The sequence below is a fragment of the Paramormyrops kingsleyae genome, chromosome 6 (genome assembly GCF_048594095.1).
Source record: "Paramormyrops kingsleyae isolate MSU_618 chromosome 6, PKINGS_0.4, whole genome shotgun sequence".
In the NCBI taxonomy this organism is placed as follows: Eukaryota; Metazoa; Chordata; class Actinopteri; order Osteoglossiformes; family Mormyridae; genus Paramormyrops; species Paramormyrops kingsleyae.
This window is the reverse complement of record NC_132802.1, coordinates 30,466,057-30,481,189: the sequence shown is the minus strand read 5'-3', so window position 1 is coordinate 30,481,189 and position 15,133 is coordinate 30,466,057.

Here is a 15,133-nt window from a genome sequence, read left to right as displayed (position 1 = left end):
GGAAACAAACAGGACCACAGGGGGTCAAAACAGGAGGACCGCACAGGGGAAGGACACGAGCAAACAAGTGTAACAATGTCTGAGAGCACATTTATACAACAGTAATGAGGAAGCAAACAAGAGGCAGCCCATGTGAGTAACATAAGGCCAGGAACAAGAGGTTAGACAAGCGCATTACAGGCCAGGCTTGTAGGGTCACGCCAGGGAGAAAACAGGAGGGGCAGGTAGGCAGGACGTGACAATATGAAGACTGACTTTACATCTCTGAATGCATACTTCACATAAATTGTACTCTGATCACATCATAAAGCCATGAATTCCATGGCGCAAAAGAAAACAGTTTTTAGAATTTCTGGTTGTGGGTGAGATGCACTGAAACAGAACGCAGAACAATCCACAGGTCATGAGAGCAATAATAATAGCAGAGGTGTGAGACACCGCAGGCCAGTCTGTCAGAGGTTCTTTACAGACACCACAGGTATTCCTCATTGACAATAAATTCAGAAATTTGGCTCCAGTACCATTTTCTTCCTCATAAATTGTTGAACGAAAAATAATATCCTACAGTGAATGGGCCACTTTTCTCCCACATTACCTTGGACCTCTGGGTTATGTTCTGTGATATGTCATTTCTATAAAGGAATGGATTGATGTGAAAAATGCATTGACATCATGGAAAAAAATGTGTTGCCCCAATACTATTCACCAATACGTATTATATAAATTTTGAAAGCTGCATTAATTGCCTGAATAATTAACATATTCATAAAAAGACACCCAATCTCGTACAAAGGAGAACATTCTAACACAGCTCAAAAGCTGGTTAAAAATAAAATAATTTAAAGTATCCGTGCAAACTTTCAGATAAATGGGACTTTAACCTACAAAAAGGCAAAAATATTTGCAGGGAAGTACTTTTATAATAAACTAGCACAGAAATATGGGAGTTTTAAAACTCACAATTTCCTTTATCTTTTCAACATAAAATATAGATTTGCTCAGAGCAGCAACACTGGTTTGCTCTATTATATCTACAAAAAAAGGACATCACCATAGACACACACAGCACACAACTAAATATTTTATTTTAAAACAAAAATACTGTTTTATAGTTATTTCATTTTAGTTTAAAACATTACTGTAAAATTTCTTATTCTCCAAAATGTTTTCCTGGAACCTGCTGCTCCCACAAGCTGCTGACATCTCAGGCTGCAGTGAAAGTTGCTGACTGGCACTCAGAGAGCGGCAGGCATGGTGGTGTGTTAATGTAATCCACCATCCATCCTCCAGCAGCACATGCAGTACAGGATTGTAGGGAGGGCAGCATAGACCCCCCCTCAGGCAGTGCAGGGCACAAGGCTGGGGTGCATTCTGGATGGGATGCCTGTCTATCACTGAGCACTCACACAATGGCGATTTAGAAATGTCAGTCATCTGGGAAATGCTTTACTTTGGGGAGGGGGTCACAAATCTTATTGTATTATGCTATGACTTATGTATTAAGTAACCACAAACTAACAATCTCAATCACATACTGATTTCATGTTTGTGACACATCAGTTATCTCAACCAATTACTATATTATTCACTGTATCTGTAATATTGAAAAGCTTTGTGAACTACTGAAGGAACAAGTATTGAATAACAAAAGTGAAATACCGATCTCATGTCTGTTCATCCTTAATCGCGACACATCTTTTATCTCAGGTAGCATTTATACTTGCTAATGATCTGTACTTCACTTCAGTAATAACTGAGTCCCTAAGTATTTGTGGGCCCACCCCCACCAAGTTCTGGACTGTATGAAGAAACCCATAGGAGGAAACCCATAAAGCACATGTGTGCTCCACACAACCACACGCACACACGGACATGCACACATACTGTACAACCACACGCACACACGAACATGCACACATACAACCACACGCACACACGAATATGCACACATACAACCACACGCACACACGAACATGCATACATACAACCACACGCACACACGGACATGCACACATACAACCACACACACACACGAACATGCACACATACAACCACACGCACAAACGGACATGCACACATACAACCAGACGCACACATGAACATGCACACATACAACCACACGCACACATTCAACCACACGCACACACGAACATGCACACATACAACCACACGCACACACGGACATGCACACATACAACCACACGCACACACAAACATGCATACATACAACCACACGCACACACGGACATGCACACATACAACCACATGCACACATACCACCACACACACACGAACATGCACACATACAACCACACGCACACACGGACATGCACACATACAACCAGACGCACACATAAACATGCACACATACAACCAGACGCACACACGCACATGCACACATACAACCACACGCACACACGGACATGCACACATACAACCAGACGCACACATGAACATGCACACATACAACCACACGCACACACGAACATGCACACATACAACCACACGCACACACGAACATACACACATACAACCACACGCACACACGAACATGCACACATACAACCACATGCACACATACAACCACACGCACACACGAACATGCACACATACAACCACACGCACACATGAACATGCACACATACAACCGCACACACACACACACAGGACAGGCTGCCAGTTCCCATCCCTGCAGGTCTAAGGTGTCAGTGCCACCAACTCAGCCTCCATGCTGCCTTGTTTAGTCGAAATACGTAAAAATGTAAATTAAAATTTTCTGCAGAATTTCCACTCAAAAAAAACAAAACTGTCTACTTCTGTGTGGGGAAATACAGTTTTTACAATCACCTTTTCACTAGTTACAGAACCTTGATGTCTTTTTTCAACACTCTAGTCACAAAACTCAAAATGGTAACCACTTGTAACATAAATTATCCAACATTCAAAACCTTGCTTTTTGCATTGATATTTATAAAGAAACCTTACACTCACAGCATTATGGGAAGATTTCTTGAGATTGGCTACACACAAGATACTAATAGTTTCACTGTTTAGTTGTTCTTACATGCATTTACAAGGTTTTATTGTAAAATGAATGTTTTCTTTTGCTAAGCATCTTGGAAAGAATCTTCTGGCATGGTGAATCCAGGCCTGACACTGGTCTGCTGTGATGTCATTGCATGCCTCATCCATGACCTGGAGAAGGGTCACTTGTTGAAGTGGCTGCCTATCATACACTTTCCACCTCCGTAGGGTTGAGGAAAGGAGAGTATGGAGGCAAGTACATGGGGGTGAATTGAGGGTGTGAAACCATGCCTGCACGACTTGAGCATGGTGGAACCTGACATTGTCCCATTCAATAACGTAGGTCACACCAAAAGCTCTACAGACTACAGTTAGCTCATCAAGGCAGGCAACAAGGAGCTCTGCATTGTATGAGCCAATACAAGGTCTGTGTCCCACCACACCATCTTCTGATATAGCCACACACATGGTGATGTTGGCCCCACGTTGTCCAGGTACTTCAATGGTTGCCCACTGGCCAACAACATTCCGATCTCATCTCCTAGTCTTGGCCAAGTTGACGCCTGCCTGATCTACAAAAATGAACTTATGATAGTTTTCATCAGCATCCAGAGTTGCTTCACTCTATCTGTATTTCTCTCAAAAGACACATGGTATATCTGCTTTATTGAAGTTTGGTGCCTTCTCAACACGCGTGCAATGGTCAGCAAACTTATGGCTTCCACGTTGCTGGAGATGTCTTCATTGTCCGGGATGTGCTGTCTGATTTCTCTAAGACGAATGTCATTTCTGGCCGGACCAAGTTGACCACAGCCCGCTCTTGTTCATCATTTAGGAGTCTCCACTGTTTGGTTTAGTTTCTATTCTGTAGAAAAATTACAGGAGAAATTAGACTTCAAAATGTAGAACTGTGCTACACACTGGCATGCAGCATACGATCATCTGACAGCTAAGTGGCCTACAGTACTGTGCTGTTCATTGTAGTGCATGCTGAAGACTTACCGGTTCTCATTCTGGAAGGTTCTGATGAGGCCACAGTTGATTTTCTGAGGTTTGGTTGAAGCGTTCAGGCTGCCTCAGTCATTGTCATACCATGATTTATGACGAGGTCTATAACCATTGCTCTGATCTCATGGGATACTCTATGCTGTTGCTGCCACTGTCATGGTCTGTTACCTTGTCCTCAACCACAGTCACCCACACCTCTCAAACTGGGCCTACGACCACCTCTCTGATGAGCCCCAAGTCTTCCTCTAAGACGAGTCCTATGACCACCTCTCAGATGTGGTGCTTGTCCCCTGGCATTCCTATGAGCACAATGCCTCGCTCATAATGCTTGACCATTTGCCTGCTCCATGTTCTAGTATTTCGCTGTAGATTCCACTTATTTATTCTCATACCACAAGGTGAAATCCATCATCAGTAACGAATTCGTGTCAGTGGATCTGGTTATGCTGATACTTTTCTGATATTAATCTGGGATACTGTTCCTCAGTTTTCACTATGCTTTAAGTGTAATGGAACAGTTACTTATCATTTAGAGAAGTTGTATCTTTTGCTAGTTAAATCACTGTAAAGAAATGAGCAGACAGACATCTGAAATGCAATGTGTGACTTTTATTTTGAAATGGAGATACTTTGATGTTAAGTTGTGTCAGTTTGAACTTGTGATTTTACTTCAAGGAACAAATGATCTTTGTTTTATGTGTAAGCAATTGAAAAACGTTAGAATTCTGAAAAATGTGCATTTTGATTATTAGTTGTGTGTTTTGTGACTAGAGTTTTTTAAAAAAGACATCAAGGTTCTGTAACTAGTGAAAATTTGATTGTTAAAAACTGTAATTGCAAATATAGGGACCATCTAAACAACAAAAGAAAAAGCCTTAAGCTCCATGGGGAGACATTGATTGCACAGTATTGTGTTACAATTAAACATTAAATAACAAACACTCAGTATGTGTTATTACATACTGAACATTAGACCATAACTATAGAGCAAAAGGCCTCACCCAGAACAAAGTTCACAATAACAGTACCTTAGCCTGAGGTCATAGGTTAAATGGGGAAAACTTGACCTCCCTAAGTGTCATATATTCATCTTTTCTAGTTATTCTTCCATACATTTAGAGAGAAAAGAAAGAAAAAATGTATTTCTTTGCCTATCATGGGAACATTTAAGCTGTACACACATATACATATCATGCATCTCCAATGACCCATGGATAATGGTTAAACAATATACACTCACCTAAAGGATTATTAGGAACACCTGTTCAATTTCTCATTAATGCAATTATCTAATCAACCAATCACATGGCAGTTGCTTCAATGCATTTAGGGGTGTGGTCCTGGTCAAGACAATCTCCTGAACTCCAAACTGAATGTCAGAATGGGAAAGAAAGGTGATTTAAGCAATTTTGAGTGTGGCATGGTTGTTGGTGCCAGACGGGCCGGTCTGAGTATTTCACAATCTGCTCAATTACTGGGATTTTCATGCACAACCATTTCTAGGGTTTACAAAGAATAGTGTGCAAAGGGAAAAACATCCAGTATGCGGCAGTCCTGTGGGCGAAAATGCCTTGTTGATGCTAGAGGTCAGAGGAGAATGGGCCGACTGATTCAAGCTGATAGAAGAGCAACTTTGACTGAAATAACCACTCGTTACAACCGAGGTATGCAGCAAAGCATTTGTGAAGCCACAACATGCACAACCTTGAGGCGGATGGGCTACAACAGCAGAAGACCCCACTGGGTACCACTCATCTCCACTACAAATAGGAAAAAGAGGCTACAATTTGCACGAGCTCACCAAAATTGGACAGTTGAAGACTGGAAAAATGTTGCCTGGTCTGATGAGTCTCGATTTCTGTTGAGACATTCAAATGGTAGAGTCAGAATTTGGCGTAAACAGAATGAGAACATGGATCCATCATGCCTTGTTACCACTGTGCAGGCTGGTGGTGGTGGTGTAATGGTGTGGGGGATGTTTTCTTGGCACACTTTAGGCCCCTTAGTGCCAATTGGGCATCGTTTAAATGCCACGGCCTACCTGAGCATTGTTTCTAACCATGTCCATCCCTTTATGACCACCATGTACCCATCCTCTGATGGCTACTTCCAGCAGGATAATGCACCATGTCACAAAGCTCAAATCATTTCAAATTGGTTTCTTGAACATGACAATGAGTTCACTGTACTAAAATGGCCCCCACAGTCACCAGATCTCAACCCAATAGAGCATCTTTGGGATGTGGTGGAACGGGAGCTTCGTGCCCTGGATGTGCATCCCACAAATCTCCATCAACTGCAAGATGCTATCCTATCAATATGGGCCAACATTTCTAAAGAATGCTTTCAGCACCTTGTTGAATCAATGCCACGTAGAATTAAGGCAGTTCTGAAGGCAAAAGGGGGTCAAACACCGTATTAGTATGGTGTTCCTAATAATCCTTTAGGTGAGTGTATATCTTTATAAATATAGTGAAAGATAACATTTATTAAAAATGGCCTGAAGGTTCAAATATCTTGAGGGGTTTGAGCTGCTACTTCAGTAAATATCACTGAAGCAGGACTGCATAAGAAAACTGAAGCTGCAGTATTATGCTGTCTTGGAAAAAAATAATAATACATTTGTTGTACCATTAGCTGTAATTTTTAAATATGGAAAAGTAAGTTGGGTGGTATGGTGGTGAAGTCGGTACACTGGGTTGGGGGTTGGAATCCCTGCATGCTCTTTTGTGTGTCCTGCAGAGCTCTGGCACCCTGACCGGGGTATATGCCCGCAATATGCCCTGTACCGCCAGGGATGCGCTCAGGCTCTCAAACAGACAGAGGGAAGTTGGGTGGGTTGTAAAAATAACCTTAACTGAAGTGTCTTGTGCAAATGCCAGATGTTCCCATCAAAAATATGTCTTTTAGGTGTTTTATCATTTTCATTTTTAGAAAATCGCACTATTGCAACATCTTTTTTCACCATTACTAAACATATACAATGTTTTTGATGCAGTGGTAAGGAGGAAGACCAATGACACAGCCAGTAGAGCGGACATCAAAGATAAATGTGCTATAGAACATGGATGTCACAGTGAAAGCCTCCAGAGCAGTAACCAGTGATCAGTGTCTGGGTTAGTGTAGCATGCAGTTGCAGTGTAGCGGTCACAGTGTAGCGGTCACAGTGTAATGATTCACAGTGTAATGATGGACGGCGTTATGACTAGGGTTGGGTATAGTTTGGGGTTTTTTCGATACCGGTGCCAAATCGATACTTTTAAAACGGTACCGGTGCCAAAACGGTGCCTGAACTGATACTTTACAAAAGCCACAAAATGATGGTGGATGACTCAAGAATACATTTTTATTAAACAAAAAAATTGAATGCTTAAAATTGAACAATATATTAAAAGTTTAAAGTATACATGAATATATAAGTAAATACAAAAAACAACAACAACAAAACATAAGCCACCTAACCCAACTACAATTACTAAACCGCTTCCACACCGATAGTGCCAGCTGTTGTCCACAAGCTGTCAAACACGGTGCATCCCTCTGCTTTTAAGTTTATTCCATGTGCCCTCAAATGTTTCATTAGATTTGACGTGTTTCCCCCTTTACACGTAACTGCTGTAAAACATTTGCTGCACGTCGCGGTGTCGGAATCCTTTCTTGTGAAATATAGCCACACTTTCGACCGTTTAGTTTTAGGTATTTTAACGAAAGTTGTTTAATTTAGCAAGCTAAGATAGCGGTAGACCACGTGTGACGTTAGTTGCTGCATTCACGCGCATCTCGGATGGTATCATTTCCTGATGATGTCACGTGTGTGTTGATGAATCCGATGCTTATTACAACTGTGTCATCATAACCCCAGAGAACAAATATTTCAATCGACAGTTCAGGCAGCTAAGTGGCACCGAAATGAGGCACCGAAATTCGCATTTTGTTTTGGTCCGGTACATACCGGTTATATAGGTACCGGTACCGTATTGGCACCGGTTTTCGGTACCCAACCCTAGTTATGACTGGTGTAAAATCCTGCAGGATCAATGGAAAAGAATGTGGGACATAAAAAGATAGATCATTATTTCAATAAAGCTGAAACTTCATCATTGTAAACTAAGTTTCATGCACTACATACACACCCTGGGTAATCACAGTTCAATCAGCTCTATTCCATTTCCAAGATTGGATGCTTCTGGCTTGAAGGCCTCTTCTCTGTCTAGTTGTCCACTTCCAATTTTCTTCACATGACAGCCCTTTCTCGCTATTGAAGAGTCACGATGGAAGCTGGATTTTTACCCACCGGGCAAATCCCAGAAATAATGGAAGAAGACAATTTCACAGCAATCTGCTCCCAATTGAATCATTTGTTTGTTGCATAGCTTCCACTAACGCGTCCCAGTAAAGCCTCTGGGGATGAGAAATGGCTCTTCCCATGTCTCACTCAGCCCAACCAGCTAAAACCTTTAATCACAGAATTATAACGGCTGAAGGTTCAGCTTCAGTTGTAAGTGGCAGGGGTAAACAGAATAAAGGAGAAGTCAAGCATTCGCTTGTGAAGGGTTGGCCAGCTTGCAGGAGCATGAGAGTGTCCTGTGTGTGGAGCCAGACAGCAGTGGAGGGGGGGGGGGGGGGGCGCACATAGTGTTTGGTGGCTGCATTGGTCACTCATGGTGGGTGTGGACTTTCTTTGTAGACTGTCCAGCTCAATAAGCAGTATAGGCTGTAGCATTGCTCTGACCTGAGCACCAGACCATTAAATTTTGCCACTAAAAATATTACAGAATTATTCTTTAAAAAGACTCCTTGTTGATGTCTGCATGTTTATATTGGACTGAGTACACAATATTAGAGGGCAGTGGAAGTTGCATTTAGCCATAAGCGTTTTCCCTTAATCTTTCTGCTTTTCTCTCATTTCCCTTTGTCTACTTTCAATGCCGCTCTGTTGTTTTATTTCTCCAAACAGTCTGGCATTGGTTGGCTACTTAAACAATTTTAAAACTGGCAAATATAAAAGTGATTCATAAAGCATGCTTAACACATACACACAAGCTGCCATTTTGACTTGCATGAAGGCAATGGACACATTACAGATATCTCCAACAGAAGGACTAGAGAGGCTAATGTTTGCCAGAAAGCATCAGTTCTTCTAAAAAGATTACAGATAGTCGTCTTACTATTGCAACTTTTTCAGACTCTACATTATTCTTACTGCTAAAGGGGCAAAATAGAAATATCTTGATTTTGATTTTGAGTGAAATTGGCACAACACCATAGAAATAAAAATCAATATATTTAGTTTTATCCATGACTGCAAATGCATCCCTCCTGATTTCCATTTGCATGAACTCTGCTGAGCTGTGTAAAATGACCTGAATAAGTCTGGACAGTGGGAATTGATTCCGATGTTGAAGAATGTCCCTAAACTTAAAATCTGAAAAGGAAGCAGTCAGCCTTTGCTGTAATCTTCCTTAGCCTCTTCTGAAGACAGCAGAGCTGCTTATCAGCAGTGAGAACAGACAGTACATTAAAACTCAGCCAATTGCCTGCTTTCTTCCTGCTGCTGCCACTGCAATACAAGACTGATGATGCCAGTTCTAGTTTTAGAGAACGCATCGCTTCAATATCAATAGCTAATTGAGATGGAGGGCCTTTTTGGCGGGCAGAATATATTATGTTGTCAGGTTTCATTTTTTGATCTTTCCACGTGCAAGAGTCTAAATCATCTGACAAAAAACCCAATGTGTTTTAGATGTGTTAACTCTCAATCTCTGTTTTTGTTAGACCCATTACATAGAAAAAAAAAATGTGTGATTTTTGAGTTCCAGCCCAGCTTAATTCTCTTTTTATGTGAGCAAAAGAGACTTACTTCAAGTGTCTAGTTATACAAAAATACATTTCCTTTATCTGAATCTAATACCAGCACAAAATCCGAAAAGCCCACATCACTCATCATAGCGATCAAGCAATCAATATCATAGTAATGAAATTATGATTTCAGAAACAGTGGCTGTGCGCGAAATCATCCCTATTGTAGAAATGGTGTACTATACGATGCATTCACCATTTTGTAGCTTTTGAATTCTCAGAGGCTGTCAGCTGGTTGCTAGGAAGCAAACATCTGAGGGTCACAGGTTGGTATCTGAGGATTTGAGAGAGACAAGCTACAGTTTCTCCATTTGGCTAAGCCTTGTCTCCCCTGCATTTCAGGATTTGTGCCCTGTTTATGGAGAAATGAGAGTCAGCTGTGATGTGTGATGACTTAGCAGCCCTTCAGCCTCCCAAATGATTTCTTGGGATGTATGTAGGATTTCAGGCAAAGCACATTACAAAGGTGAGCGGGAATTTATTTACTGTACCATGTTGACTTGAACATGAAGCAGGATTCCTTGCTTAGCCTGTTACACTCTCCCCAGTCTAGGGCAGGGAGGCGAACATGAGTGTGTGGGATCAGTTTACCAAATGTGCAACGGCAGCAATTAACAAACCCAAACACCCCACAGGATACGAAAGATTGTACAAATATGATATTTATTCTGTTTACACCCACAGCAACAGGATTTGGAGGTGGAGCTAAATCAAAGAAGCTAACAAAACAATACTCACCCTAGACCATCTCTTAACTGTCCAAATCCCAAATCTAGCTAACTAGGCTAACTGACCCTTTTAAAACTTACAAAGGTTAGCGCCCGCCGACTTTACCTAGTGCGAATAAACAGTTTCCGTTCTACGGGTGAGTATGTAGGTGTGCACACAACTAAATTACCCCTGCACTCAACCACTCAACAAATAGACCAAGTGGGTATATAATATAATAATAAAAATAATAATAATATAATATACACCTTACCTGAATATATATATATATATATATATATATATATATATTACATATAAAGACATCATTATAAACCACAGGCTCACAAGATATAGCCTACCTGTAGTTCCCAATTCCACCACAGTCACATGTACAAGTACAAAAGAACAGTCTCAGCCCAAGCAAAGCAAGCATATCACGCCGAATGGTGACATCATGGAACTGAACACCACCATCTTGCCAGTCCAGCACATTCATATATGCTAAGCACCGCCCCCAGTCCACTTCTAGTTGGACAAGGATGGTGTCAGTCATCGTTTTCTTGATATCACCAGGGAGACACAGGACATGCCTGAAAAACAAGCACACATGCTCTCTACAGGCATGTAACAAGCCAGATAACTTGTTGGATTTAAGGTAGTTTGAGCTAAATGTGAGAGAGTGAAGATAAAGTCCATTTAGCCTAGACTACTGTAGGTCCAACAAGTTATCCAGCTAATCAAAAAAACCTGCTTTGTAGAACATCCCATGATCTTTTTCTAAATCATAATTTATAAAGGGAATTTGAATAAACAACATTGTCTTTGTTGAAAATACTAGATATAGTAACTGGTGGCAGCAGTCATCTTAGTCAAATATGCATTGTACCTTTCAATATTCAGATTTCCCCCACACTCCAAAGACATGCTGTTACACTCCTGTAATCTTCCTTAGCCTCTTCTGGAGACAGCAGAGCTGTTCAACCAGTACCCCCCCCCCCCCCCCCGCCCCCACCATGAACTTGACTAGAATTTAGAGTTTATTTTATTTATATTGTTCTAACCATTCTATAGTAGACTTGCATGTGACTATTGTTTTATTGTTAATATCTCACTTATAGATCGGATACCACATAATTCTTCTGTGCAATATTTCTGGCCAAAACGTCATTGTTTAGTCTTTGCTGGCATACCGTGTCTCGTAATCCTGCTAAAAAGTCAACTCGTCTCATCTGTTCGTAGAACATTCTTCTATCGCCTTTTTTATTTTTGGAGAACTGGAGAAGACCGGCAATATTCTTTTGGAGAGTATTGTAAACACAATACTTGTTCAGTATTTCATCCTTCCGTCAATCCATTTTCTGTAGATGCTTGTCCTACGTGGAGTCCTGGGGTCTGGAGCCCCCCCCCCCCCTCCTGGAAGCCATGGGCATAACAACCTAAGATGGGACACCAACCCATCACCGGACACACTGACACACCATTCACACAATGAGCAATTTGGCATCTCCAATTAACCTTTTGAACTGTGGGGGGAAACCGGGGTCCCCAGAGGAAACCCAACAGTGACACATGGGGTCGAGGCAGATCCTACGGCCCCCATGTTCAGCTCCTCCCTTGTGCACTGTAGACTATTAGCACTGAATGAGGGGACTACAGAGCATTAACCTTTATTCACCCATTTATTAGAAGTATTGTACACCTTGTTCTTGGAGTAAATTTTATTGAACAACCAATCCTGCGAGTAATAATAAATATATTGAATTTTCTCCAATTGTATAATATCTGGCTAATAGCATATAAGAAACGGCGTTTAAGTCTTTTTTGGTTTCATGACGACTGACAGTTTTATTCAGAGGTCAGAGGTCTCTCTCTTTGTGTAGACTGGTGCCTTTGAGTCTAGGGATCTGTGTCACTATTCAGTCGGTTGCTGGTTTTAATCCCGTGAATACCGGGACTGATCCTACTTTGTTGGGCCCCTGAGCAAAGTCCTTAACCTGCATTTGCTTCATCCTGGATATGATGTTAAAACTACATCCAGCCCTGCAAGAAGGTCCTCCAACTTATAGAGAAATTTGGGGGTTGGTGGCAGGATTGGCAATAAAAAACTCACACTGGTCCATTTGGGCTAGTGTGGTGGTGAGGTGTCACCTGCCACATGACTGCACTCAGGTTCTCATCCCTGAGATGGTTTGTCATGTGGTGGGTGTGGCAACACGCTGTAATCAGTGCATGTTACAGTATAGATTGATTTCAAAGTATCTAATATTGTGTTTCTTGGTTGCTTTCACTTACTTATGGATCCCCTTAAAGACTTAGTCTCATGTGCAGCTGCACCCCTTCACATCCCAAGTGCTAGTCCTGCCCTTCTTTGGTATATAAGATATAGTAAGTGCCTTTATAGAACGGATTATCCTAGAGTTATGGAACAGATTACGCTAGAGTGCCTTTTCCAGCAAAGATTGTGAATGCTGGGGCAATCTGTTCAATAAAGATATCAAAAAGTTTGATGTTTGAGGAAGTTTTATTTCATTATTATTCAAAACCAGTGCAGAATTTCCCATATTTTATGAAGAAGTGTCATGGACTCTGGAATTTTTATCAGAAATTGAAAACACTGGGAACACTACAAAACAAACGGACCACACGGGGTCAAAAGGCAAAATAGGAAAAACAAAGACTAACTACAAAAAGGCCAAGGCAACAAAGTACAAAAAAAACAACCCAGGGTAACGTAGCATTCTGAAATAGACAATAACTGAAAAGCAAGGACCCACTGAGGAACTTAAATACAGCAACTGAACTGGGTAATGACGCAGCAGGAGTGAGACAAAAGAATTAGCCAATCAGGGAGGGTGCAGGACAACGAGCAAACAGGTAACACACAAGGACTGGCACAAAAAAACATGCAACAGGTGAAACTAATAATTCAATCAAGGAACTGGGAGATCAAACAGGGAAACTAAGAAACTGACAGAGAAACAAGGAAACAGAATCTAACACTGGGGAATAACAAAGACGGGTAAAACACAACCAAGGGCACAAAGCAGAAAACCAAAACCAAATACAAGTCACAAAACACAGGAACTAGAAAAGGTGATACAAATGAAACACTAGGGATCAAAATCTGCAAAAACAGAGGACGGGGGATTTAAACACATGACAGAGGAGTTTACAGGTAGCCACACACTCAGGTCATTGAGCCATGTAGCCATCTGGGACACAGGTGAAACACATTGAAGACTTTGAGAACAGGGAGGACAGGATGGCCAGCGACATCTGCTGGCCAAACGGGGAGGAGAACATGAAAGACTCGGACAGACGGGTGCTGACCCTGACAGGCAGTTGTGATTCTGAACAAATCCAATGAAAAGTCACTGCATACCCTGAAAGATTTCCTGTCCTTCAGTCACTACTCCCCTTTACATATCAGAGACTGTGACTCTCTGTGTGAAACAAAAATATGATTTTTTTTTACTCAAGCATATTTAAAGTTGGCAACAAATCTGTGAAAGACCAAAGCCATAAAACCAAAAACAGGACTGGACAGTCCAAATGAGGAGTAAATGGAGTTAGTAGGGGTGATAGGACAATGCTAGTGAACGATGATTAATGAAAGCATGGATAAGACATTCTAAGAGTAAAATCAGCAACCTATTGGTATGTGATGTGATGAGAGATGTTGAATAGACAGAGTGGAAATAAACACAGAGCTTTCTGAATTTCTCAGCCCGTAGCATTTCTTTCAAACTGCTGCCTTCATTCTTGATTAAACCTGATTGAAGCACCCAAGTTTGTTGGATGATTACATGGGTTTCATTTTTTGTTAGGCCCACAGACATGAATCACTGATTCAGTTCCAGTTTATCTTGCAGTGCACAGCTCTGTGGCCATCGATGCTTCCCTGCCTGAAGAAATAAAGAGGAAAGCGTTTGTACAATAAAGCCAGTGGACTAAAGACAAACTATAAGCTTTGGTACCCATTGCATTTAAGTGGCCTCTTACCAGCAAAAAGCAATGGTCAGGTTTGTAATAGTATCTTCAGTTTTTGTACATATTTCATAGGTAGATAACAAACTGTTGCAATCCCCAGGGGGAAATTAAGGTGCAAAAAGCAGAAACATCAAACATCCGACAGTGCAATTATAAAAGAAATTGTACAATTATGGAACAAAAAACAAGAAACAAGGGATTGGAAGGGAAGCATAAGAGAATGCATTACCCAACGATGCTACAGAATAAATGGACATGGATGTTATGTATATTTTATGAATGTGAATGCAGTTTTCAGCATCATTACTGCTGGCTTAGAGGTGACAGCAAACGTATCCATCCCGATTTTGTGCTTTTTATTTGATTTCACCTTATAATGGTAGCTAAATGAAGTTAATGAGTAATACACACAATAATAACTGGAAAATGATGATATGTTTGCAGGTACCTCCTGTATCTGATAAATGTTTATGAATGGTTTATAATCTGGTTATTAATTAGGTTGTAACACTTTGTAAATTATTAACAGACACTTTTAAAC